Raw genomic sequence first — 26210 nt, 5'->3', positions numbered from 1 at the left:
GGAAATGAGTTTTTTTTGTTTCTGAAACTTGGTACATTAGATGAAGTTCAGTTGTTGGAAAAGACTTGCTTATATTTTTCTCATCTTTTGATTTATGGTATATAATGACTTTAGTATTGCTTAATAAAATCACTGTGTTTGTGTAATAATAACTCTAGTATTGCTTATTTGTTTAATTGAATCCACAGTAGTTTTCCTGTGAATTGTTCAATGTAATAGGTGTCTGTGTATCGAGATGCATATGCCCTTAACAAAATTATTACTTTCAAATCGAAAAAACCAAAAAAAATCAAACCCAACTAACAATAACCAAACCGATGGTTATTTTTTTGGTTTGGTTTGGTTTGGTTTTAGAAATATAAAAGCCGACTAAATTGGTTTGGTTTAGATTTTAACTAATAACCGATTCAAACCAAACCATGAACACCCCTACTCGTAACCCATTGCCTAATTGTGAATTTGGACTGGAAAATTGGTGATTTCAATTGATGAAAGTGACACTTTTTCAAGAACTTTGAGAAATTCTTCAAATGATGATTTTAATTTGATTTGAGCTTGTTTTTTGAAAAAGTTTTCACCAATGAGTTCAAATGCTTAGAAGAACGTGTTCATGTAAAATTTCCGGATTTAGACCTCATTTTTGAAATCAGAATTTGAGCCTTTTTGGTGTCGTGGACTTGGTTTCTAATTGAGAAACACTATTTAAATAGATCATGGCAATTCAGACTATATTCGGAAGGGGAAGACTCACGTTGATTGATTGATCGCAATTTGACTAAGGCAAGTGGACCCCTAAAACTCCGTGAATCTTATAGAATTCCCGAATTTTCCTTTGTTGTGTGTATTGGAGAATAACGAGGATGAGGTTACGGATTGAAATATGATATGAAATAATCTAAATTGATCGACGGGGTTAATAAAAGATGAAATGTGCTATTGTATTGTTTCAGGTTTGACATGTTGTGATCTTGATATCTATGTGTATTTAATGAAATACTTTGATAGTCTGATTTTGATTGCGGATTATTTGACTTGATATATTCCTCATTACTTGTCTGGCATGCTGATTGCATTGGTTCTATAACATTGTGATGAGATAGACATGATTATGATGCCGAGATCATTTTCGGAGAGATGTTATGATGTCGAGGTTATTTCTGGTGAGATATCCTGATGTCAAGGTTATTTCCAGCGAGATTGTGATGTTGAGGTTATTTTTGGTAAGGGATTGTGATGCTGAGGTCATTTTTGACGAGATTATGATGCCAAGGTCTTTGCCGGTGATTGCACACGAACATGATCATTGAGTATGCATATACATTCTTGCATATCTGTGTGTGGAAGACTTGATACTTGCATTTGACTCGTGATTACTTATATACTCTGACTTGTGATATTGAGTATTATTTGAACTGTTTAGCATGAGCTGTTAGGTTAGGCTAATTTTTTGTGCATGTTATAGTTATGGAGATTTGGTTGGATTGGAAAGGAGTTCGTTTATTCTATTAGATTTACTTAGTTTTGTTAGTCGGCTTGCTGGGTACCGTGTTGTTTGGTACTTACCCCTTGCTTCTACACTTATGTAGGTTCTGAGCTCGGACTTCGATTACTCATCCTATTGATTATTTGAGGCTTCCAAGAGACTGAGAGAGGTAGCTATGTGATCTAGCAGATTCTCTGATTCCTGTACTTTTATGCTTTACTCTATTAGAGAGTTGAAGACATATTGAGACTCGTATCTTTAATTTCCATTCTGTTTTAGTGGCTTGTACATATGACAACCAATCTTTGGGGGTTAATTAAGTTGAAAGACTTTTGCTTTTGTTTAATTGCTTGCCTATTTAAACTGTTTTCCGCTTTATTTTTGAATGGTTGAGTTTTAGGATGACTTGTTTGGTGGGAAAGGATAGGTTCCATCACACCCGAATTCGATTCGTGACAAAATGATATTAGAGTCCTAGGTTCATAGGTCTCACGTGTACAAGACAAGTCTAAGTAGAGTCTAGATGATCATTATAGAGATGTTTGCACTTATGTTTGAGAAGCTATGAAGACTTAGGAAACTTTCTTTATTCATTCTTTCTTATCGTGCTGAGATTTTGTCGTTGGTGCTGAGTGTCGAGTGTTGTTTTGGCAGATATCAAGTAACAGAGCTACATTTATTGGTAGAGGGGAGAAAGTCCCTGAGGTTGTTGTTGAGACCTTGGTTGGGGGTATAGGTAGGGGTTGAGCTAGAGGCCATGCCCGAAGAGCGACACCTACCCGAGGCCATGCTAGAGAGGCTTCCCTAGAGCCACATATTGAGGTTGTTGAGTGCCAGGTTTCTCCAGAGACTGCGGAGCCATTGCTTCAGGAGAACTTATTGATGATGCTGAGTATGCTGGAGAGTTTTACTCAAGGTGTTGCAGGCACGCCACAAGATTCATAGACACTAGAGCAGCATCAGGCCCTAGTGGTTTAGGATCACGTGGGTCAGCCACCATTGGTTCCCCCACCAGCTGGTAGTGTGCAAGTTGCTCCAGACATGGTTATGACTATAGCAGATCAGTAGTGCTATGAAAGATTTTAAAAGATGAAACCACCATAGTTCTAAGGTGGTAGAAGCGCGGATGCTCATGGGTTCTTGACAATATGTCGTGAGATGTTGGAACCAGTGAGTATGGATGATGCCCGGGGTGTTCAATTTGCTGCATTCCATCTCCATGGATCAACTAGAGAGTGGTGAACGACATTCATGAGATTCAGACCAGTTGGATCCTCTCCAATTGAGTGGGGAGTTTTTTCTAGTCATTTCGAGGATCGCTTCATTCCATGGAGCATACGTGAGGAGAGTAGATTAAGGTTCGAACGTTTGACTTAGTGTGGTATGTTCGTTCACGAGTATGAGGAATATTTTTGCCAGTTGTCGAGGCATACTACAACATTAATCCCAGATGAGGCGAAGAGAGTCCGCATATTTGTGAAGGAATTAACTTTCTCTATTCGGTATTATGTGTTCAGATCGGCTCATGAGGGGGCTTACTTCTAGTCTATTGTAAGCATCGCCAAAGAGGCAGAATTGATGGTCAGAGAGGAGTTTAGGGACCCCAAGATAGCCCATGCTAGTGGTTAGTTTTCAGGTAACTCATCTGGAGGTAGGGGTTCGCATAGAGGCAACAGTTTATTTTGGCACCAGAGACCCGTTCATGCTTCTATGCCAACATTTGAGAGTGGGCAGGTAGTTCAGAGATCTCAAGGTTAGGGTCCAAGGTGGTTATAGTATTCTATAAGGTTCTTTGTAGCAATCCTTTGTTCCAAAATCATGTTTTAGTTGTGGAGATTTTGGTCACTAGATGTGCTTGTGCCTACTACAACTCATTCAAGGCCCCAACGTACTTATTCAGCGGCTCCAAAAAGAGATTCGGCACCTCCGGCTAGAGTTCGGGGCAGAGCTCAAACAGATAAAGGTGGTAGGGCCTCTGTTAGTGGTGTTGTAGTTCTGCCTGGTAGAGGTACAATTCAAGGCGGGTGGTGGTAGAGGAGCTTAGTGTTATGCTTTTCTAGGGAAACCCAAGGTTGAGTCTTCAGATGCGGTTATTACATGTATCGTCCTAGTTTTTCATCAACCTGAATCTGTGTTATTTGATCCCAAATCTACATTCTCGTATGTGTCTACCTATTTTGCATTTGGATTTGATTTGGCTTGTGACCGCATGCCCTCGCCTGTATATGTTTCTACACCCGTGGGTGAGCCCTTAGTGGTGGATCGAGTGTATTGATCCTGTCTCATTTCTTTAGTCGGGTATGACACTTGGATAGACAAGATTATACAGGGGATGGTAGACTTTGATGTTATATTGAGTATGGATTAGCTTTCAACTTATCGTGCTATTTTTGATTGCTATGCTAGTGTTACATCCCAGAAAATTTTGTCACTAAGGCTACAGATGTCTTAATGTGAGCTCGAGGAGGAGAAAATATTACAAGTATAGAGAATGAGATTCTACTATAGTAGCATGAGGATATCATGAATATAATATTTGGAGTTCGTACAAAATGATTGGAATGATATGTTAAAAAATATATAGCCCTCATAACTGTGAGATGAAGTGGAGCCCATATGATGGGATTTTTATTAAAAGGACATCTAATAAGTTATATGGATAATATATGTGAAGTTAAACACAACTCAAGAAGGACCCTTGAGCCAATTCGAAGTGGAAACCATCAAAAAGATTTTTTTTAAGTCACATTTTCAGGTGATCTGACTTCGGGAGGCCAAAACTCCTTTAGTATTTGGAACTTGGGAAAAATCCCAAAATTAAAGTGGTATATAATTGAAATATCTTTCCAACCATAGGTCGTGGGTCAGAATGTGATAGAGGGATAAAAAGATATGGACGTTTTAAGGAAAAACGGCCGAACTGAACAGTGGATTCGGCCTAACCCGATTCCAACTTAGGTCAGGCCTAATACCCACTCCATTAAATGGAATTTTCCAGCTTTTTTCTTCAGAGTTCAGACCAAAGATGTCCATAAATTTCCAGAGAGAGTAAGAGAGGAGAGCCCTAGAGAGAAACACCAAAATTGACCATAATTTAAGCTCCGAATCTCGAAGCTCATGAAGAGAAAAATGTTGTACGTCGCGTTGCCTTCAATTTGAGCTAAACATTGGCCAAGAATGAGAAGTGTTAATATGGTTTCTACACAGTTGAGGTAATCTTAAAGTCCTTTTTTCATTGTTAACAAGTTTATTTTGAATTTTAACGGATTACAACGGAGAAAATAGAGTTATAAACTCGTTTGTTGATTTGTTGAGATTTATAGATTAAGGGGTTGTTTTAGGTAGATTAAATGGATGGAATTAGCTGAATGATGATGTACAATAATTTTTGATATTATTTTGATGTTGTTGATGAGTTTTTGTTCTTGAATTTGGAAGAATAAAGTGTATGAAAATATTGCATATATATTTTGGAGCTATTTGGTATGATATTTGTGGGCTGTTGTAGAACTTGGTGTAACATTAACATAGTTTTCTTACATTTAAATGAGTGATTTGCTGTCATGGGGCTGCTGCTAAATATCATTAAAATAGATAAAAAGATTGTACAAAGTAACGTATAAAAATTAGAGGTGGTTTGCTTGGCGTGTTGTAGGGGTTCATAAGGTTTTTGAGCATCTTTATGTGGTTAATTAGGGGATGTTTTGGTATGTTGTTATTGTTCTTGTTGAGCTTGAAAAATTAATGATATTTAAGAATATATCTTGTGTTGTATATTGGTTGGGCTGCTGTAGGGTTGTTTCGATGAACGTTATGATTATTGATTATTAAAGATAACTTGAAGATGTAGTAGTAGTATGTGGATTTGAATTGTTGTCAGATTTTATGAATGTGGGCTTCCTTAACTTAGAAATATTGTTATAATGAAGAGATTAACTTGTATTAAATGGAATTGAAAGTAAGAAAACTCCATGATTAGTGTTGGTGTTGAAATTGACAGATTTGGAGTTGCTTGAATTAGATTGGGTTGATTGTTGTTGTTGCTATTATTGTTATGGATTATGTGTTAAAAGTGAAGGGATTATATATGTTAATGTTAAATCTCCATTTGGGCCATATTGGGGCTGTTCTAAATTAAAAATGGTGGATTAATATCGATTAATGTTGCGGTTGTTATTGTGGCTGATCATATAACGAAAATAAAAACATTCGACATGTCAAGTTGGAGTTGTAATTAATTTAAGGGTTGCTTGTAATGTGTGGCTTCTTGTGTTGAATGGAAGTATTAAGTGTAGTTATGATTATGCATTATATGATTAATTATTGGGCTGTTATAAATCATTTCGATAAGGTGTGGTAGCTGCATCCTATTAGTAATAATCCGATAGCATCAGTCGTCATGTTGATAATTAATGAAAGTCAATTGTTATATGGATTATTTGGAAGTATTCTTGAGTCTTGTCTTGGCTTACCTTAACATGACATTTGAATGTGTGATTATTGATGTTGCTTGGTGATAGTATGACTGATTTGGAGGTAAGGAAAGTGAGAGGTATAGGAGAGGTGTTGTCCAATTTTTTTAGAAATAACCTACCAATGATAAAGTATGTTTTATGCCTTTCCATAGCTTAACCGTAGTGCTTAACATCTTAATATAGTTTGAGACACTATGGGGAAGTATATATATGTTGTGTACGGATAAACGCTAAAGGTATGTAAAGCTAACCTTTCTTTCTTTTGGGATGATCCATATGAAACAAACAGACGACGAATATATAAATTCCAAAGAAGCTCCTATTCTTAAAGACACTAGGATGGCTAATGTTCTTGATTCCTAGAACTTATATCATTATGTCTTGATACATGTGTATGATTCCAGCTGTCCTATTTTAATATAATTCATATTTTGGTATAATTCATATTTGGTATAATTCATAATGACAACTGAAAGGTGCTTGAAATGACTAGTTTATTTATTTTCAAATGATGGTTTATTTTGAATATTCTATCGAGTCTCATATATTATTTAACTTGCATATGGTTTCTCACTACTCTGCTCGTGCATGCCTCAATATATTTTTCACCGAGTCTCGAGCCGGGTATGTATTTGTGCACAACTTCACTACATTGTTCACCGAGTCTCTCACTATAGGGCCGGGTACAGTATATATATATATATATATATATATATATGATGATGACATGATGATGTGATGATGACACTGATCCCCATGATGGGCCGAATATGATATACATGTATATGACAGATTCACCGAGTCCATAATGGTTCAGATATGATATATGATATAATCATGCATGATTTTATTTCATAAGGAACACGTACAGTAATTTCTTTATTATTATACTTGTCTCCTGAATCTCTACTTCAGATGTGACCTACTTTATGGTATTTTATGCTCTATATATTCAGTACATATGTCGTACTAACTGTTATACCCCATTTTAACTCGAGGTCAAATGTTGTACAACATATTGATGATTCCTAAATTATTTAATTTTAAGGAGTCGCCACCTAATTATTTTTAAGGTAAATTAGGATACCTAAATGATCAACTAATGTAATGCTAAAATTAACTCCATTTAATGGTCTACGTAACTTATATGATTCTAGGTAAGGGTTCTAGTTATTCTAAAGGGAAGGGATTAAGCATCCTTTAAAATTCGTTAAAAACGATTACCGGCCAAACTTAGGTTAAATAATTAAAACTAGAAATCATCTAAAAAGTAAATTGACACGAATTGGTTTATCTTTAGGGGATTCTAATTAAATTAAATTAAACTAAGATTAATATCTAAGCAATCATGAACAACATAAATAAATTAATTATTACAAACCGAATCAATAAAATAATAATAAAAAAAAAAATAAGTAATGAACATATAAAAAATATGGCCCGACACTTAGTTTCTGTACGCCTGGACTAAGCTGTTGGGCCACCTGCATTTTGGGCTTTTGGGCCAATTCTGATGTATATCACAACTGTATATACACTGTATATTAGTGCATACAACCAATAGTTTTCTTGTATATCAGATATATATGAAATTGCATATCAGTCAATTTTGCTCCAGTGCCTGTAAAAATACTTAGTAAACATGTTTATAATAAATAATATAAATAGTAATAATAAAAATAATAATAATAACAATAATAATAATACTAATACAAAAATAAAACCCGTCTTATGAACATGGGAGGCCTTGGAAATCAACGGTAATTTTTTCATCGGCCAATTTCAACTTGTAACATATAATATATAATGTAAACTTAAATTAAAATTTCCGTCTTTAAAATGGAGAGGCCTCGAAAACCGACGGAGAGATTTTTTCATTGGCCAAAATAAAAGTCTATTACATAAGTAGTAGACATGTAATCATCCCTCCAAATAATTAAAATAATAAAAACTATTTAAAACTTATTTTAAAGAAGTGGGTACTAACTTTATTTAAAGTAGTGGTGAAATAACTTTATTTAAAATAGTGGGGTAATAACTTTATTTAAAGTAGTAGGATAATAACTTTATTTAAAGTAGTAGTGTAATAACTTTATTTAAAGTAGTAGTGGGGTAATAATTTTATTTAAAGTAGTAGGGTAATAACTTTATTTAAAGTAGTAGTGTAATAACTTTATTTAAAGTAGTAGTGGGGTAATAACTTTATTTAAAGTAGTAGTGGGGTAATAACTTTATTTAAAGTAGTAGGGTAATAACTTTATTTAAAGTAGTAGTGGGGTAATAACTTTATTTAAAGTAGTAGGGTAATAACTTTATTTAAAGTAGTGGGGTAATAACTTTATTTAAAGTAGTAGGGTAATAACTTTATTTCAAATTTAATAAAGGGAGGCAAGATAAATTATGATAAATACCAAAATAATTACTACATGCTAGCAAATTTTATAAAAAATACTATAATTATTTCCTAACAGTGAAATATTTCAATCAACAAATTATGCCTGATTAGCAAAATATTAAACATTTCTCAAATCTAAATCAAGAAAATAAAATATCGGTTATCAATTAGCTAATCAAATAGATACCCAAATTAAAAGATATGCATTTAGACAATAGCAAATAATAACAATCTCACTATAAAAACCTTAATTAAATACAAGAATATAAATATGAACATAATTAAAATATAAGAACATGAATATGAACAAGAAACCTTAATTAAATACAAGAATATAAACATGAACATAATTAAAATGTAAGAACATGAATATGAACATGAAACCTTAATTAAATACAAGAATATAAATATGAACATAATTAAAATGTAAGAACATGAATATGAACATGAATATGAATATGAACATGAACATGAACAAGAACATGAACAAGAACAACAACAACAAAAACAAAAATAACATAAATATGCCTTTCAATCTCAATCAATTATGAATGAACAAAAATCTTTTAATCTTGAGTTTATCAAATCATTTGGATCAAAAATTAAGAACTAAAGTGGTGTAGTAACATGTGAACAATATGGATCTTATAAGCAAGAAAATAACAATAATGGTTAGAGTAATCAATCATCCCAATATTTGTTATGCAAAATAAAATTAGTAAACGGAGTCTAACATGAAAAAGATCTAAATCTTCCAAGCAAGAAAACTTATCAAGAACACCGAACACAAGATGTAATCAACCCAACATATACACAAATAAAAAAATATATGAACTTTTAGATCTAAAGGAACGCAACATATATAGTAAAATAAGAGTTAAACGAAACCATACCAAGACGGATTTGTAAAAATCCGTCTTCGACCTCTCGTCTTGTTAGTCTAGCGGCGGCTTGGTGGCTTTTCCGGCGTGGTTCGTTGGAGATTTCGCCGGAGACGAGTGGGAGAGAGGTATTCGATGGTGCGTGAAAGGAGAGAGATAAGGGGGAGAATGGTGAGGACGGTAACTTGTCTTGTTTTCTCTTTGGAGAAGATGAAGAGAGTGTAGAGAGAGAGAGATAGTGAAGAAGAGAGTTTTTAGAGAGAGTGAGTCTTTTTGTGTGATAATGGAAAGAGAAAAAAATTTAGTTTTTTTAGGATTTTGGGTCTTAGGGATAAAAATAGGAAATAAATTATCTTTTAATCTGGACCATTGGTCAATTTTTGATAAGCGACTGAGATTGGATCTTCGTATTTGATGGAGATGAAATGGGTGGATGTGATTAAATCTTATTTGGCTAAAATTTTAATAAATTGAATAAAGAACACTACACCTTAAAAAATAAAAATGGAGGAAAATTAAATAGATTACTTATCTAGATAATAACTATAATATATATGTTGAACAAGTAAAATTATAAACTTTATCAAGTAGTAATATTTGTATACATAAAGTAACTACTTATATATATACTATGTAAATATATGTGTATGTATGTATGTATATAGTATGTAATAAAATAGAGCTATAATTAATATAGTTAACTAAAATATATAATAAACTTAACTAAGTAATAAATTTATAAACCCATATATATAAGACGTATTAAAATAGATATGTAATATGTGCATGCTAATATGAATAAGTAAATTATAAAATAAACTTAGTTAAGAAATATATTTTTTATATATATAAAGAAAATACACACATACATAATATATACTCAATAGATACGTAAAAAATATTCAAATATATGAAACTCATTACTAAAAAAAAAATAGTTTGAATATTAATAAATAGCAAAATATTTTAAATTACAAACGTAAAAATATATGATTTATTAGGTAAAACTAAATATAAATTAATTTATTTAATAAAGAAATAATTTTGAAAATGCTTATTTATTAAGAGAGCAATCCAAAAAAAAGTCATGAGTTGGTCAAAATTGGGTGTCAACAGCTGTCCCTCTTTGACCGAAGACGATGAAAGAGTTTTTGGGCAAAGAAGTTGACGTAATAGCCAATTTTGTCCCAAATGGTGGGACATAGGATGAGTAGCGTTCGAGAGTAGATTAATGAGCATTATTGGTGAGTTTGTCTTTCGAACAAATATCCTTAGTTCACTGATTAGACATAATTCTACGTTGTACTACGGTTTCTGCAAAACTTAAACTTGATAAGACAATTAGTAAATATTAAATATAAAGCAATATGTAATAATTCATGAAAATGACACCTCTAGGGTGCGAGTATAAGCAAATGCGGCCTTGCAAGCCGTAATAATTCAATAAAATCAAAGTGTATGAAAAATACAGTTTTAAGACCGATGATGCATGATAATGGTGCCTTTCAGCGATGATTAATGAAATGAGGCCTTAAACCAAATGATTCATGAAGAAATGTGACTTTTTAAGTTTGCGATTTATGAAATCGATGATTTATGCAAATGACGTCTTTGCAAAAATTGCATTTTTGCAAGTGTTTCATGCAATTGTATTTAAAGCATTTGTGCAAGGCATTAGAAAGTAATTGAAAGTCATGTGGAATGTGTTTTTTAAAAAAAAATATCTGAAAGTATTTGTGGAGTGCATTTGATAATGTTTGAAAGCATTTGTGCAGTGCATTTGAATATATTGGAAAATATTTATGCGGTATATTTAAAAACATTTGAAAGCATATGTGCAATGCATTGGAAGATATTTCAAGATATTTGTATACTGAAATACCCGCATTAGAAGGTGGGTGCCTATGAAATGTAATGCAATACCCGCATTAGAAGGTGGGTGCCTATGAAATGTAATGCAATACCCGCATTAGAAGGTGGGTGCCTATGAAATGTAATGCAATACCCGCATTAGAAGGTGGGTGCCTATGAAATATAATGCAATACCCGCATTAGAAGGTGGGTGCTTATGCAATGTAATGCAATACCCGCATTAGAAGGTGGGTGCCTATGAAATATAATGTAATACCCGCATTAGAAGGTGGGTGCCTATGCAATGTAATGCAATACCCGCATTAGAAGATAGGTGCCTATAAAATGTAATGCAATACCCGCATTAGAAGGTGGGTGCCTATGCAATGTAATGCAATACCCGCATTAGAAGGTGGGTGCCTATAAAATGTAATGCAATACCCGCATTAGAAGGTGGGTGCCTATGCAATGTAATGCAATACCCGCATTAGAAGGTGGGTGCCTGTAAGTTATAATGTTCTCCAATCTTGACTTGCCGGAGATTGTATCTTCTTGTGAATTTTTGAGATCTTCTCAAAAATTCTGTCCCAGTTTTATTGTAAGGGAGAAATGAAAATCTTACAAGGAAAACGACCGAGCCATTGTGGCGCCTACATATCCTGTATGTGCAGGAATCAGGTCAACTGTAGTTCCAAACTCTCTGGATGATGAATGCTGCAAAATCTGAGACAAGATAATCAATAGACACATGTATAATATGAGCATAATGACATGGAAAATTGTATTACTTACAACATTTCTAGCTTAAAAACACGAGATATTCCACCCGTTTGATATGGACGATCCAGTAAAATAGGCATCTCACATCAATGGGATTACCCTAATGTTACATTATTTAGAGCAAACTATCCACTTTCAAAGGACAAATGCAAGAGTTTTTTTTTTTTTTTAAGTGAATGTAAAAAGATAGTCAAATTTTGACTACAATTGGTATCAACAGTTAGGAATGCATAGAAATATTTCTCATTTCCTTTCTCATAATTGAGATTGACTTCAAGGTAATTCCTATAGCTTCAAGTAGTACCTCAAACATACTTAAGTGTCGACAAGATTTTTTTCATCCTGCTTCCAACAAAGGTTTAGAATTATACCAATCATCATGTTTCAAGTGCCCTCACAATAAAGAAAGTTCTATTTCGCACATATATGAAGTGTTTGATTTGAGAACATTTTACAAAGTGCACTCACACTCTCAAGAAAGTTCAACGCATGCAACTGTGATACCATATGCTTGGCCTGCATGTAAGTCTCCACTAATGTGAGAATATTTGGAATGAGATCATATAGGGCTTGTTTATTGGTTTGTAATGTATGCTTAGGGAACGGGTGAGATATTAATTTGGGATAAAAGTGACTTAATCTCTCCTTGAGCATCACACTGAATTTGTGCCTTTGATGATTGATACGCCTTTGACGTCTAATCCTCTTTCTTTTATCTCAACTTCTTCGAGTCTTTATTTGATAGAGTTTTTTCTGCTTTTCACCTCTTTTTTTTGTCTTGACTTCTTTGAGTCCTTATTTGTTAGAGGTTTTCTCTTTTTCACCCCTTTCTTTTGAGGTTTCTCCTCTTTTGTTGGAGTAGTTTCCTTTTCGTCTTACATCGATTTTGTAGGATTTTTTTTTTTTTTTGAAAGTCGTCTTTGCTTTCTTGACTTTGGAGACTTTACGTCTTTTGCATTTGGCAATTTCGAAGTTGGATCTTCTTCTATAATTTGCACATCTTTGGTGCGCTCAAGGAGGTTGGGCCAAGAGAGGGATAGTGCATGTAAGCACTCAGAAGGGAAATGGCTAAGATGTGGTTGTCCAAAGAAAATGCTTTAGGCTCAAAGTGGGAAAACTAGGGATTAATGTTATTTGGTAGGCTTTGAAAGGCACAATCGGATCAAAAAAGGCCTACAATCCTTTCTCAAACCAAACATTACTCAGGATTTCGCCTCAACAACCATTCAGGCCAAGTTCTAGATCAACAGTGCGATGCAATTGAATTTTAATCTAAAGCTCACCACACAATGCACATAAAACCATGAGGTTGGTTTTATTCTTACCTTGAATGTGTGCAAGAGAATTTTCAAGCATCACAAAAGTATAAATGAAAGATACCAACAGAAGCTATGGTTTACCACAAAGCCAATCGTTTTTTCATCATACCGAATATTTCGCATGCTCCCAACTGTATTTGTCCCAATCAAGAAGATATGATTCTTAAAATATGTACACAATTTATTATTTTAATTTATTATTATTATTATTATTATTATTTTAATTTTAATTTTTTATTTTATTTTATTATTTTGAAAAGAAATACCGAACCCAAGAAGAGCTGCCTACGTATCTCACCGAGATGAGAATCAGGTGTGCGTAGTTCATGCAGATATGATATATAAAATAATTTAGAGCTTTAGACAAACTTGGTGTGGTCTTCCAATGTTAATATTTTATGTGGAAATGCTGCAACATGCTTTATAACCTCTGTTGGTCGGAATGTTGTGGCTTCCAACTTCATTACTCCTGATTCGACTTTAGAAAGGTCAATGATGTCATTTATTAGTTGAAGAACCAAATCTCCTGAAGACAATATTACATTCACAAGCTGACGATGTTCCTTATCCAATTTTGTGGTAGAAAGAATCTTGATCATATTGACCACTCCTGACAAAAGGATCTAATCTCATGAGACATGGTTGCAAGCATTTGTTTCTCTCGCATAGTTTTCTCTGTTATGTGAAAAGTTTTGTTAAGTTCAGTCTCCTTGGCCTTCTGTACAACTATCTCTTCTTGCAGCTTTGCCATTTTTTTCTCTTTTCCTTATCTGATCAGTTATCTCCATTCCTATGTAATTTACACCAATTGTCTCTCCTGCCTTATTGAATACAGGTTCAACATATATTAGAAAATTCTTTGACCCAAATAATCCCGTGTCATATGTAATTTCCTTCTTTGATGATATTCCCCGTTCCAAAACCTCTCTTTTGAGGTCTTGAGATTCCTTTGCACCCGCACCAGTAAATCTCTACATTTGTTTTACCGATGATGTCCTCTTCATACAGACTTGGCAAACTATTGTAGATAGCATAACTCATTGTCCTAGTGGCCGATAATAACAGGTGCATTTTGGAAGGCAAAGTGTAAGAAATTATCTGCTCTTTTTCAGAGTCTGGATAATTCTTCCACTGGAGAGGACTGCCTTTCAAGGTTTTCTATGCTTTCCTACAATTTCTCAATTAGTATTTGCATCCCGTTGAACACTTGCTTTTCTATAATTTCCTGTAATTTCTCAATTAATATTTGCATCCTGTGGAACACTTGTTTCCAACAATTTGTCCAAATGTTTAGCTTTCTGCTTTCAGTATTTTATGATATCATACTCAGTATCTATTTCTATTTTATCTTAAATTTTTACATCATTTCTTTTCTAGGAGCCTCTTGGATTATGTACCTCTTCAATTGTTCATCCAATATAGAGGTTGAATGTTTATCACCCCTATATCTTTCTTCCTCGAATTGATACTTCTCCAATAACTCTAATTTCTTGAGCTCTGGTTCTTGTTGTTGTGCTCTTCTTGAGGGTTGTCTCTTATGACTTGAGCTCCCTTAGATATTCACGAGAACCATACATTGTTATAACCATCCCCGACTATTATCGGGGACGGTTTTCCTGTAAAGATACGAGAAAAGTGTGAAAGAGGAGCCATTATAAAAATAAGTAACAAAATATAGAAGTAGGACTTCATAGTCAAAGACTCCCCCGATTTATCTTTCAAGTTATGTATTGGTGCATTGTGGAATTCAAGATCATCATTATTTCCCATGAACCCTTTGTCCCTCTTAAAATTGAGAGACAATCATTTATCGCATGATGTCCTTTAATAAGCCTCTGCAAAGGAAGAAAAAAAAATCAATTTTGGTTGAACCCTCGATATTTGAGAAGCAAGCAAGTTTGATTTCCGACACAAATCAGTCTCCCCTGAAAAAATAAGAATAACTCAAAAGCAAAAGTATTAGTTCGTGTTTGTAATAATTAATGCAAAATATCTCATAATGAACTAAACATATAAATGTTGCTTTGTTTGAATACAAACTAATCCATGGGTGAAGAAAGAGTAAACGGACAAAAATTGGCTCATTTAATTTTATAATGGATGTGTGAGAACGGTTGACTTGTGTTGAATCACGAATTTTTGCGCTTCAACTTTGTACCATCATTTTTCTTAGATGTAGAAAAAAAATTCTCAATTTCTTTGAAAGAATGAGGAAAAACTGAAAACTTCAAAAACAGGGACCGAGCCTTGAAAGGTTGCCTACGTATCTCACAAAGGAGAAATCAGGTCCTACGTAGTTCGACCAACTTGGTATATTTTTTTTTTTATTTTTTTTTGTATGATTTGAGAGTAAGTTCGAATTTTGTTGGGAAACTAAAGACTCGTGAAATATTTGGACGCACTTTCGATAGTGAATCGATATTTATGCCTATGAGGCTCTAGAAAAAAAAATAATTAAAGAAGTGGACTAGCATGCCTCCAAATAAAACAACATACTCACAAAAACAGTTATAGCATATAGCACATAAACAATTATTGCGCATCCTTAGCAGATATGTAACCTTTTCGCGCCAAGAATAGGCCTAACGATTTGAAGGATGTATAACGTCATTTGAAATATTCCATTACCCCCCACAAAAAAACATATTTATACAAGCTTTATGAATAACTAAATGGGGATACATAATAGGAAAATGGGATACAAATAATCAGTCCCACACAGGGGTATAATCCTAAACTACGGCTTCATGAATAATCTTTCGTTCTTGTCCTTTTGACATCTCCGAACGCCAACGCCTTTAGGATGAAGTTGCAGCTTGTGAAGCTCCTTATTTGACTAGACTAAGCTACTAAAATAAACTTCCGACCCCGAGGGACAATGGTTTGTCAAATGGCGTATACAACCTTCAACATATGGGTTGTTTTTCCTAAATGTGGAGTTGACACTCTAAGTCAATCCACCTAAGGTGTATGCATACATGACTTAGATCGAAGGGAAGCATAGCTCTATCTTATGTTTTCCAAGATTTGGCTTACTAGACAAAAGGTTCTCGAGTGGACAACTCGAGTGAGAAGGCTACGCGGCCACACAGAAAAAGATCCGGATACTCCGCGCATACGCCAACTCTCCTAAATTTTGGGATTTTGAAGAAAAATTTATGGGTGCGCGAAACACACCTCATGTGTATGTGTGATCGTGTCAATTTTCCAGAATTGGAGGAAGTATGAATGGAATGACAATTTATACAAAGCAGTAACAAATAAACAATTTATGCAAAGCAATAACAAATAAATAAATTATATCACATAAGCAAGTTAAAAATAAACTAACTAAAATAAAATAAGCAAATAAGCAAATAAATAAATTATTAACCTAAGTTAGTTATGGTTTAGACCCTAATTCCCCAGTGGAGTCGCCAAGCTGTTATACCCCATTTTAACTTGAGGTCAAATGTTGTACAACATATTGATGATTCCTAAATTATTTAATTTTAAGGAGTCGCCACCTAATTATTTTTAAGGTAAATTAGGATACCTAAATGATCAACTAATGTAATGCTAAAATTAACTCCATTTAATGGTCTACGTAACTTATATGATTCTAGGTAAGGGTTCTAGTTATTCTAAAGGGAAGGGATTAAGCATCCTTTAAAATTCGTTAAAAACGATTACCGGCCAAACTTAGGTTAAATAATTAAAACTAGAAATCATCTAAAAAGTAAATTGACACGAATTGGTTTATCTTTAGGGGATTCTAATTAAATTAAATTAAACTAAGATTAATATCTAAGCAATCATGAACAACATAAATAAATTAATTATTACAAACCGAATCAATAAAATAATAATAAAAAAAAAAAAAGTAATGAACATATAAAAAATATGGCCCGACACTTAGTTTCTGTACGCCTGGACTAAGCTGTTGGGCCACCTGCATTTTGGGCTTTTGGGCCAATTCTGATGTATATCACAACTGTATATACACTGTATATTAGTGCATACAACCAATAGTTTTCTTGTATATCAGATATATATGAAATTGCATATCAGTCAATTTTGCTCCAGTGCCTGTAAAAATACTTAGTAAACATGTTTATAATAAATAATATAAATAGTAATAATAAAAATAATAATAATAACAATAATAATAATACTAATACAAAAATAAAACCCGTCTTATGAACATGGGAGGCCTTGGAAATCAACGGTAATTTTTTCATCGGCCAATTTCAACTTGTAACATATAATATATAATGTAAACTTAAATTAAAATTTCCGTCTTTAAAATGGAGAGGCCTCGAAAACCGACGGAGAGATTTTTTCATTGGCCAAAATAAAAGTCTATTACATAAGTAGTAGACATGTAATCATCCCTCCAAATAATTAAAATAATAAAAACTATTTAAAACTTATTTTAAAGAAGTGGGTACTAACTTTATTTAAAATAGTGGTGAAATAACTTTATTTAAAATAGTGGGGTAATAACTTTATTTAAAGTAGTAGGATAATAACTTTATTTAAAGTAGTAGTGTAATAACTTTATTTAAAGTAGTAGTGGGGTAATAATTTTATTTAAAGTAGTAGGGTAATAACTTTATTTAAAGTAGTAGTGTAATAACTTTATTTAAAGTAGTAGTGGGGTAATAACTTTATTTAAAGTAGTAGTGGGGTAATAACTTTATTTAAAGTAGTAGGGTAATAACTTTATTTAAAGTAGTAGTGGGGTAATAACTTTATTTAAAGTAGTAGGGTAATAACTTTATTTAAAGTAGTGGGGTAATAACTTTATTTAAAGTAGTAGGGTAATAACTTTATTTCAAATTTAATAAAGGGAGGCAAGATAAATTATGATAAATACCAAAATAATTACTACATGCTAGCAAATTTTATAAAAAATACTATAATTATTTCCTAACAGTGAAATATTTCAATCAACAAATTATGCCTGATTAGCAAAATATTAAACATTTCTCAAATCTAAATCAAGAAAATAAAATATCGGTTATCAATTAGCTAATCAAATAGATACCCAAATTAAAAGATATGCATTTAGACAATAGCAAATAATAACAATCTCACTATAAAAACCTTAATTAAATACAAGAATATAAATATGAACATAATTAAAATATAAGAACATGAATATGAACAAGAAACCTTAATTAAATACAAGAATATAAACATGAACATAATTAAAATGTAAGAACATGAATATGAACATGAAACCTTAATTAAATACAAGAATATAAATATGAACATAATTAAAATGTAAGAACATGAATATGAACATGAATATGAATATGAACATGAACATGAACAAGAACATGAACAAGAACAACAACAACAAAAACAAAAATAACATAAATATGCCTTTCAATCTCAATCAATTATGAATGAACAAAAATCTTTTAATCTTGAGTTTATCAAATCATTTGGATCAAAAATTAAGAACTAAAGTGGTGTAGTAACATGTGAACAATATGGATCTTATAAGCAAGAAAATAACAATAATGGTTAGAGTAATCAATCATCCCAATATTTGTTATGCAAAATAAAATTAGTAAACGGAGTCTAACATGAAAAAGATCTAAATCTTCCAAGCAAGAAAACTTATCAAGAACACCGAACACAAGATGTAATCAACCCAACATATACACAAATAAAAAAATATATGAACTTTTAGATCTAAAGGAACGCAACATATATAGTAAAATAAGAGTTAAACGAAACCATACCAAGACGGATTTGTAAAAATCCGTCTTCGACCTCTCGTCTTGTTAGTCTAGCGGCGGCTTGGTGGCTTTTCCGGCGTGGTTCGTTGGAGATTTCGCCGGAGACGAGTGGGAGAGAGGTATTCGATGGTGCGTGAAAGGAGAGAGATAAGGGGGAGAATGGTGAGGACGGTAACTTGTCTTGTTTTCTCTTTGGAGAAGATGAAGAGAGTGTAGAGAGAGAGAGATAGTGAAGAAGAGAGTTTTTAGAGAGAGTGAGTCTTTTTGTGTGATAATGGAAAGAGAAAAAAATTTAGTTTTTTTAGGATTTTGGGTCTTAGGGATAAAAATAGGAAATAAATTATCTTTTAATCTGGACCATTGGTCAATTTTTGATAAGCGACTGAGATTGGATCTTCGTATTTGATGGAGATGAAATGGGTGGATGTGATTAAATCTTATTTGGCTAAAATTTTAATAAATTGAATAAAGAACACTACACCTTAAAAAATAAAAATGGAGGAAAATTAAATAGATTACTTATCTAGATAATAACTATAATATATATGTTGAACAAGTAAAATTATAAACTTTATCAAGTAGTAATATTTGTATACATAAAGTAACTACTTATATATATACTATGTAAATATATGTGTATGTATGTATGTATATAGTATGTAATAAAATAGAGCTATAATTAATATAGTTAACTAAAATATATAATAAACTTAACTAAGTAATAAATTTATAAACCCATATATATAAGACGTATTAAAATAGATATGTAATATGTGCATGCTAATATGAATAAGTAAATTATAAAATAAACTTAGTTAAGAAATATATTTTTTATATATATAAAGAAAATACACACATACATAATATATACTCAATAGATACGTAAAAAATATTCAAATATATGAAACTCATTACTAAAAAAAAAATAGTTTGAATATTAATAAATAGCAAAATATTTTAAATTACAAACGTAAAAATATATGATTTATTAGGTAAAACTAAATATAAATTAATTTATTTAATAAAGAAATAATTTTGAAAATGCTTATTTATTAAGAGAGCAATCCAAAAAAAAGTCATGAGTTGGTCAAAATTGGGTGTCAACACTAACCCCTTTCTTCGGAAGAAGGGTTGTGTTTCATGCCCGCAGGTACAGATACTGGTTTCGGGGATTCGCCAGTTTAGGATTTTCACTCAACTAATTTGGAGTGCTCTATTGTCCTGGAGCCTAGACTTTGGGTATCGATCCCTTTAGTGTATATATTTATTTATTCAGGGGTATGAAGGGGACCTATCCTATCATATGTTACTGTTAATACTCTTAGAGATCTATAGACATATATGTGGTTGTATATAGACTTTTTCCAGTTATGTTAACGACTTATGTTTCAAAGACGTTCCCTTTAGTAGTGCCAGCCTTGTCGGCTTACATGTATGTATTATTTGGAATGTGGTGTGTAGTGGTAGCCTTTTCATTGTGCATATATGTATATGGTGGGATGTTCTTACATGTAATGACGACCTTGTCGACTCACATACTATGTTATCTTTTGATGACTGTGACTCTTCAGGAGACAGGTTGTGTTAATATATAAATATGAGACAGTTTCAAGACGACATTCTATTTCCTTAAGTTTCATATCATGTTTTATTGCAAATTAATTATAGATAACAAATATGTATACGGGTGTCCAGTTCGGGAACCAGTCATGGCCCATAGGGTTGGGTCGTGAAAGCTAGACTGTGACTTTAGCGATACCTGGTGTTCTGAGGATCGAGTGGAAGGGCACTAGTAGTTCTTATCCCATTAAGGTCATCTCGAATATACATGTACAGAGGTTGATTAATAAAGGGTGTATGTCATATTTGGCTTTTATTCGGGATACTAGTGCTGAGTCACCTCCCCTGGAGTCTATTCCCGTAGTTAAGGAGTTCATCAATGTGTTCCCTACTGATCTTCTAGCAGTTTCTCCGGATAGGGATATTGACTTTGCTATCGACTTGAAGCCAGACATTAATCCATTTCTATTGCACCTAATCGCATGGCTCTGGCAGAGTTGAAGGAATTGAAAGACCACTTGTAGAATCTGTTGAGTAAGGGATTTATTCACCCTAGTGTGTTACCTTGGGGTACAACGATTCTGTTTTTGAAGAAAAAGAATGGGTCTATGAGTATGTGCGTCGATTATAGACAGCTGAACAAGGTGATAGTATAGAACAAATATCGTCTTCCTCATATTAACGATTTCTTTGATCAGCTTTAGGGAGCAACCTTGTTCTCTAAGATTGAATTGAGATTTGGGTACTATCAGTTAAGGATTAGGCCATTAGATATTCCTAAGATAGCTTTATGGACCCGTTATAGCCACTATGGGTTTCTGGTTATGTCCTTTGGGCTGACCAACACCCCAATAGCGTTCATAGAGTTGATGAATGGGGTGTTTAGGTCGTATTTGGACTCCTTTGTGGTTGTTTTTATTGATGATATATTGGTGTACTCCAAGACAGAGGAGGATCATGCTTGTCATTTGAGATAAGTGCTTCAGACATTGAGAGAACAAAAGTTATATACAAAGTTCTCCAAATGTGAGTTTTGGCTTAATTCTCTGAATTTTTAGGATGCGTGTGTCTAAGAAGGGTATTAGGGTAGATCTGGACAAGATTGAGGTAGTTAGAGGCTAGACCAGGCTTACTTCCCCTACCGAGATTCAAAGTTTCTCGAGTTTGGTTGGGTATTACTGATGCTTCATGTAGGGATTCTCTATTATTATGGCTCTATTGACTAGGCTGAATCAGAAGCTAGTAGACTTCCATTGGTCTGATGAGTGTGAGGCGAGCTTCCAAAATCTCAAGACCTTGTTAACTTCAACTCTTGTTTTGACCTTACCCAATGAGGGTGTGGACTTCACCATGTATTGGTATGCTTCCAGTGTTGGTTTAGGTGGAGTTTTGATGCAGAAAGGGAAGGTAGTTGTCTATGCTTCTAGACAATTGAAGGCTCATGAGAAAAACTACCCTACCCATCACTTAGAGTTAACAGTGGTGGTGTTTGTGTTGAAGCTATGGCAACATTACTTGTCTAGTATGTATGGTGAGGTATTCACTTATCACCAGAGTCTTCAGTACATATTTAGTCAGAGGGATCTGAATTTGATAAAATGCAGATGACTTAAGCTACTGAAGGACAATGACATGACTATATTATATCATCTGGGGAAGGCCAATGTAGTGGCTGATAATTTGAGTAGGAAGGCTCCTAGTGTGGGGAGTCTCATGGCGATTAGTGTTGATAGGAGGCCTCGGCTAAAGATGTTCAGAGATTAGCCAACAACTTTATTTAATTGCGGGTTTCGAAGGAGAGTGGAGGATTTATTGCTTTCATTGAGGCTCATTCTTTCTTACCAGAGCAGATTTAGGAGTGACAGTTCGATGATGAGAAGCTATGTCTCATTAGAGATAAAGTGTTGACGGGTGAAGCCAAAGAGGCTTGACTTGATTCAGAGGGTGTTTTGAGGATTGAGGATAGAATTTATGTGCCCAAGGTGGGCGATTTGATCAGATTGATTGATATGTCACAAAAATACGATATGTACAACGCTCAGCGCAAGGAGTTATTGTAAGTTCTCAACTGTATTTTGTTAGTTTGATATGTGTTTTTAGTTAGTTTAGAGGAAAATTGAAGCACACTTGTTTTGATGATATTTGGCATGGTTTATTTGAAAATTTGAATGATCTTGAAGGATGTTGGTAGCTTGATGTTGAGGTTAGGTCAAAAGGAAATCAAAATATGCAAGAAGTTCTAGGTTGACTTGAGTTTGGCAAGGTTTCGCAACAACTTGAAAGGAGAACTCAAAGAACGAACTTCACCGGAACTTGAAACACCTTGGAATAGGTGTTGGGAGATTAAAACAACATGTTTTGATCATGTATTCTCTCTAAGAAAGCTATAACAGGCTGTGGTAGGTAGTACTTGGCGTGAAAAACATCTCTCATTTGTGAGGAAGGCTCCCAAATAAGCTACCAAGAAATTGGCTATGGCTCACATCAAGGAAGCCTTACCACGAGCTGTGGTCCTCACCACTGGCCGTGGTGGACACCGTAGTGGTGTGTCTAGCCATAAAGATGCCAAGTAAAGATGTGACATGGGAAAAGCAACCACCAGAAGCCAAGGCAAGAGCAGCATGGCTAAGGCAATCACCAAGGGCCCTACCACGAGTCGTGGTCCTCACCATTGGCTGTGGTGGGTGCTGTGGTAGGTTGTCTAGACACAAAAGGCCAAGGCAATGACCAAGGAAGGCCACTATGAGCCGTGGTAATCACCACTGGCCGTGGTGGCTCCCGTCCAGTACCATCCGAGTCCAAAATCAAGTTGTTTTCCTAGTTCGTTTAGGATTAGTTTTAGGTTTCTATAATTACTTTCTTATGTTATATATTTAGGGTACACTTTTTCTATACTTTTTACATGTTTTTCCTACTATTCAGAGGATACATTACACTACGTCTTATTCTTCCATTGTGAGTTTGATTTATTGTTATTTGTAAGCCTTATAATACATGTTTCATTCATTATTTACTGAGTCGCAATTATGCAAGGCTAAACCCATAAGTAGGGTTGTGGTAACCATGATGATTTAACTAGAATAGGCAAAAGTAGGATTGATATTTGTGAATTATTTTTGCATGTATTGTTGGTTTTCATTCAAAAGTCTTTCTTAGTAAGTGCACATATTAAGAACTTGCATGTATTCGTTGCTTACCCGGGAGGGAGGTAGTATTAGGAAAAAACTTCACAATAGAAATTAGGAGAGTCTGGCTTTGAAATAAGGGATAAATTGAGTCTAAGTTACTTGAGACCGGGAGGAGATAGTACTCTATAATATAGGATGAGGGTTAGTATAGTATACATTCTGAGACCAGGAGGAGATAAATGAGATGTGTCTAAGAAGGACCGATAGGTGAATTAGATGTTACCTAACTCGCTAGATTTTGCATGCAATACGTTGAACTATATCATGAATACTATTAGCCTGTTAACTTACAAGTCACGAGGAACAGAATCCTAGTGTAGTCTTCATATTGTTTACTACTTTAATCTTGTTTACCTATTGTTACATTGTTACTTGTTCTTAAACTAAAACAACAAAACACCCTATTTTACTTTATGTACTTTTATTTTTGGGAAGTAGAAACTACAATTGAAAAGTTTATTATCATAATGGCGTCGTTGCCCGGGAATACTGCTTTTAAATATTCTATTAGTTGCTAATTCAGTTAGTAGTTCTATTTCTTACTTTTACTATTTGTTTTTATTTTTGTTTGTGGTTACTACAGGGCCCATATGGAAGTTTGATGAAGTCTGAGTAATCCAAATTTTGGACCTGGTCCTTCCAAGGACAATGTGTACCTCTACTCAGGCCAAATGCCTAAGTTGAGGGTGGCTACTATAAGGAGAATTAGTTTTGTGAACCTTTATCATAGCCCTGGTCCCTCGTAGGTGATTATGTACTTCAACTCAGACCAAAAGCCTAAGTTGAGGGTGCCTAACATAAGGAAAGCATAGAAGTTAGGGTATGAAGAGAATATTGGGAAGAGAAGAAAACAAAAGCAGAGGGTGTGGCCGCAAGTGAAAAACCAAATAAGTTCAAATATGAGTCATAAAGAAAGAATAAGATTGAACAAAAGCGGAAACCACTCCCAAGAAGATATAATGAGAGAATAAGGGAACAACAAGAGTTTGGGGGGATGAAAAACTAAGTAGCTAAGCCAAAGTAGCGTTTGGAGGGGAAAAGTAGTTACATTTATCCTAAGTGTATCCTACCCAAGCATGAAACTACGTTACAAGCCTAAAAAGTCCTATTGTGATCCTAAAAAGGTTATTCAAGAGTTGAAGTGTTTAAAATAAGGGTAAGCCTATGGTATTTACTTTTGCATTGTTTGAATATCTTTTGAGAGTGCGAGTAATCTTGTTTTAATCTCTGTTTTTCTTATATATATATATATATATATATATATATATATAGATTGTGTGAGAGACTTGTTTGTAGTGAGGGCATTGTGATTGTGTTGTTTGGTTGCTACATTCAATGGTCTATGACTATTTGCATTGATTTGGTTAAGCTATGGATAGTACAATGTCATGAAGTAATCCTAGGGAGTGGCTAGAGCATGAGTGCATTGCATGAGGGTAGTTGGGCATGAGTTTTATATTCCAGGGCTGCTATATGTTTCCATAAGTTGCTTGTATTTTCCCGACGTTTGGTTTGATGTTGTTTTATTGCTTGAGTTCAAACAATAATTCTAAGTTGAGGGTTTTGATGTGTCATCAAAATACAATATGTACGACACTCAAAACAAGGAGTTATTGTAAGTTCTCAAGCGCGTTTTGTTAGTTTGATATGTGTTTTTAGTTAGTTTGAAGGAAAATTGAAGCACACTTGGGTTGATGGTATTTGGCATGGTTTATGTAAAAATTTGATTGAAGGATGTTGGTAGCTTTGTTTTGAGGTGAGGTCAAAAGGAAAGCAAAATATGCAAGAAGATCTAGGTTGATTTGAGTTTGGCAAAGTTTCGCGACAAATTGAAAGGAGAACTCAAAGAACGAACTTCACTGGAACTTGAAGGAACTTGAAATGGGTGTTGGGAGATTAAATCAATATATTTTAACCATGATATCCAACACGGGCCATCGTAGGCAGTACTGTCCGTGAAAAGTATCTCGCATCTGTGAAGAAGGCTCCTAAGTAAGCTGCCAAGAAATTGGCTAAGGCTCACACCAAGGAAGCCTTAACACGAGCCGTGGTCCTCACCACTTGCTGTGATGGGAACAATAGTGGTGTGTCCAGACATCAAGAAGCCAAGGCAAAACGTAACATGGGCAAGTCAACCACCAAGAGCTAAGGCAAGAGCAACATGGACAAGGTAGGAGCAACATGACCAAGGTAACCACCAAGGGCCTCACCATGAGCCGTGGTCCTCACCACTGGCCATATATAAAAGAAAAATTCAATGACCAAGAAAGGCCACCATGAGCCGTGGTGGCTCCCGTCTAACACCATCCGAGTCCAAAACCAAGTTGATTTCCTAGTTCGTTTAGGATTAGTTTTAGGTTTCTATAAATACCCTCATATTATATTTTTAGGGTACACTTTTCATATACTTTTTACACATTTTTCCTACTATTTAAAGGATACATTACATGAACTAAACTTCTTTGTTGAAGGATTTTTCATCAACCACACGAAATTGGACAGATTTGGGAGAAGAACACACAACTCGGATTCTTTGATTTCTAGTT

The 26210-nt window shown here is 34.0% G+C and overlaps 1 pseudogene; it reads right to left on the bottom strand.

Annotated features, from left to right (window-relative positions):
* Positions 1-13543: 13543 nt before the first annotated feature.
* Positions 13544-14837, bottom strand: LOC129899778 (histidine kinase 5-like; annotated as a pseudogene).
* Positions 14838-26210: the final 11373 nt, after the last annotated feature.

The sequence above is a fragment of the Solanum dulcamara genome, chromosome 8, assembly GCF_947179165.1.
Source record: "Solanum dulcamara chromosome 8, daSolDulc1.2, whole genome shotgun sequence".
NCBI classification, from domain to species: Eukaryota; Viridiplantae; Streptophyta; class Magnoliopsida; order Solanales; family Solanaceae; genus Solanum; species Solanum dulcamara.
This window is presented reverse-complemented; position numbering and strand designations above follow the sequence as displayed.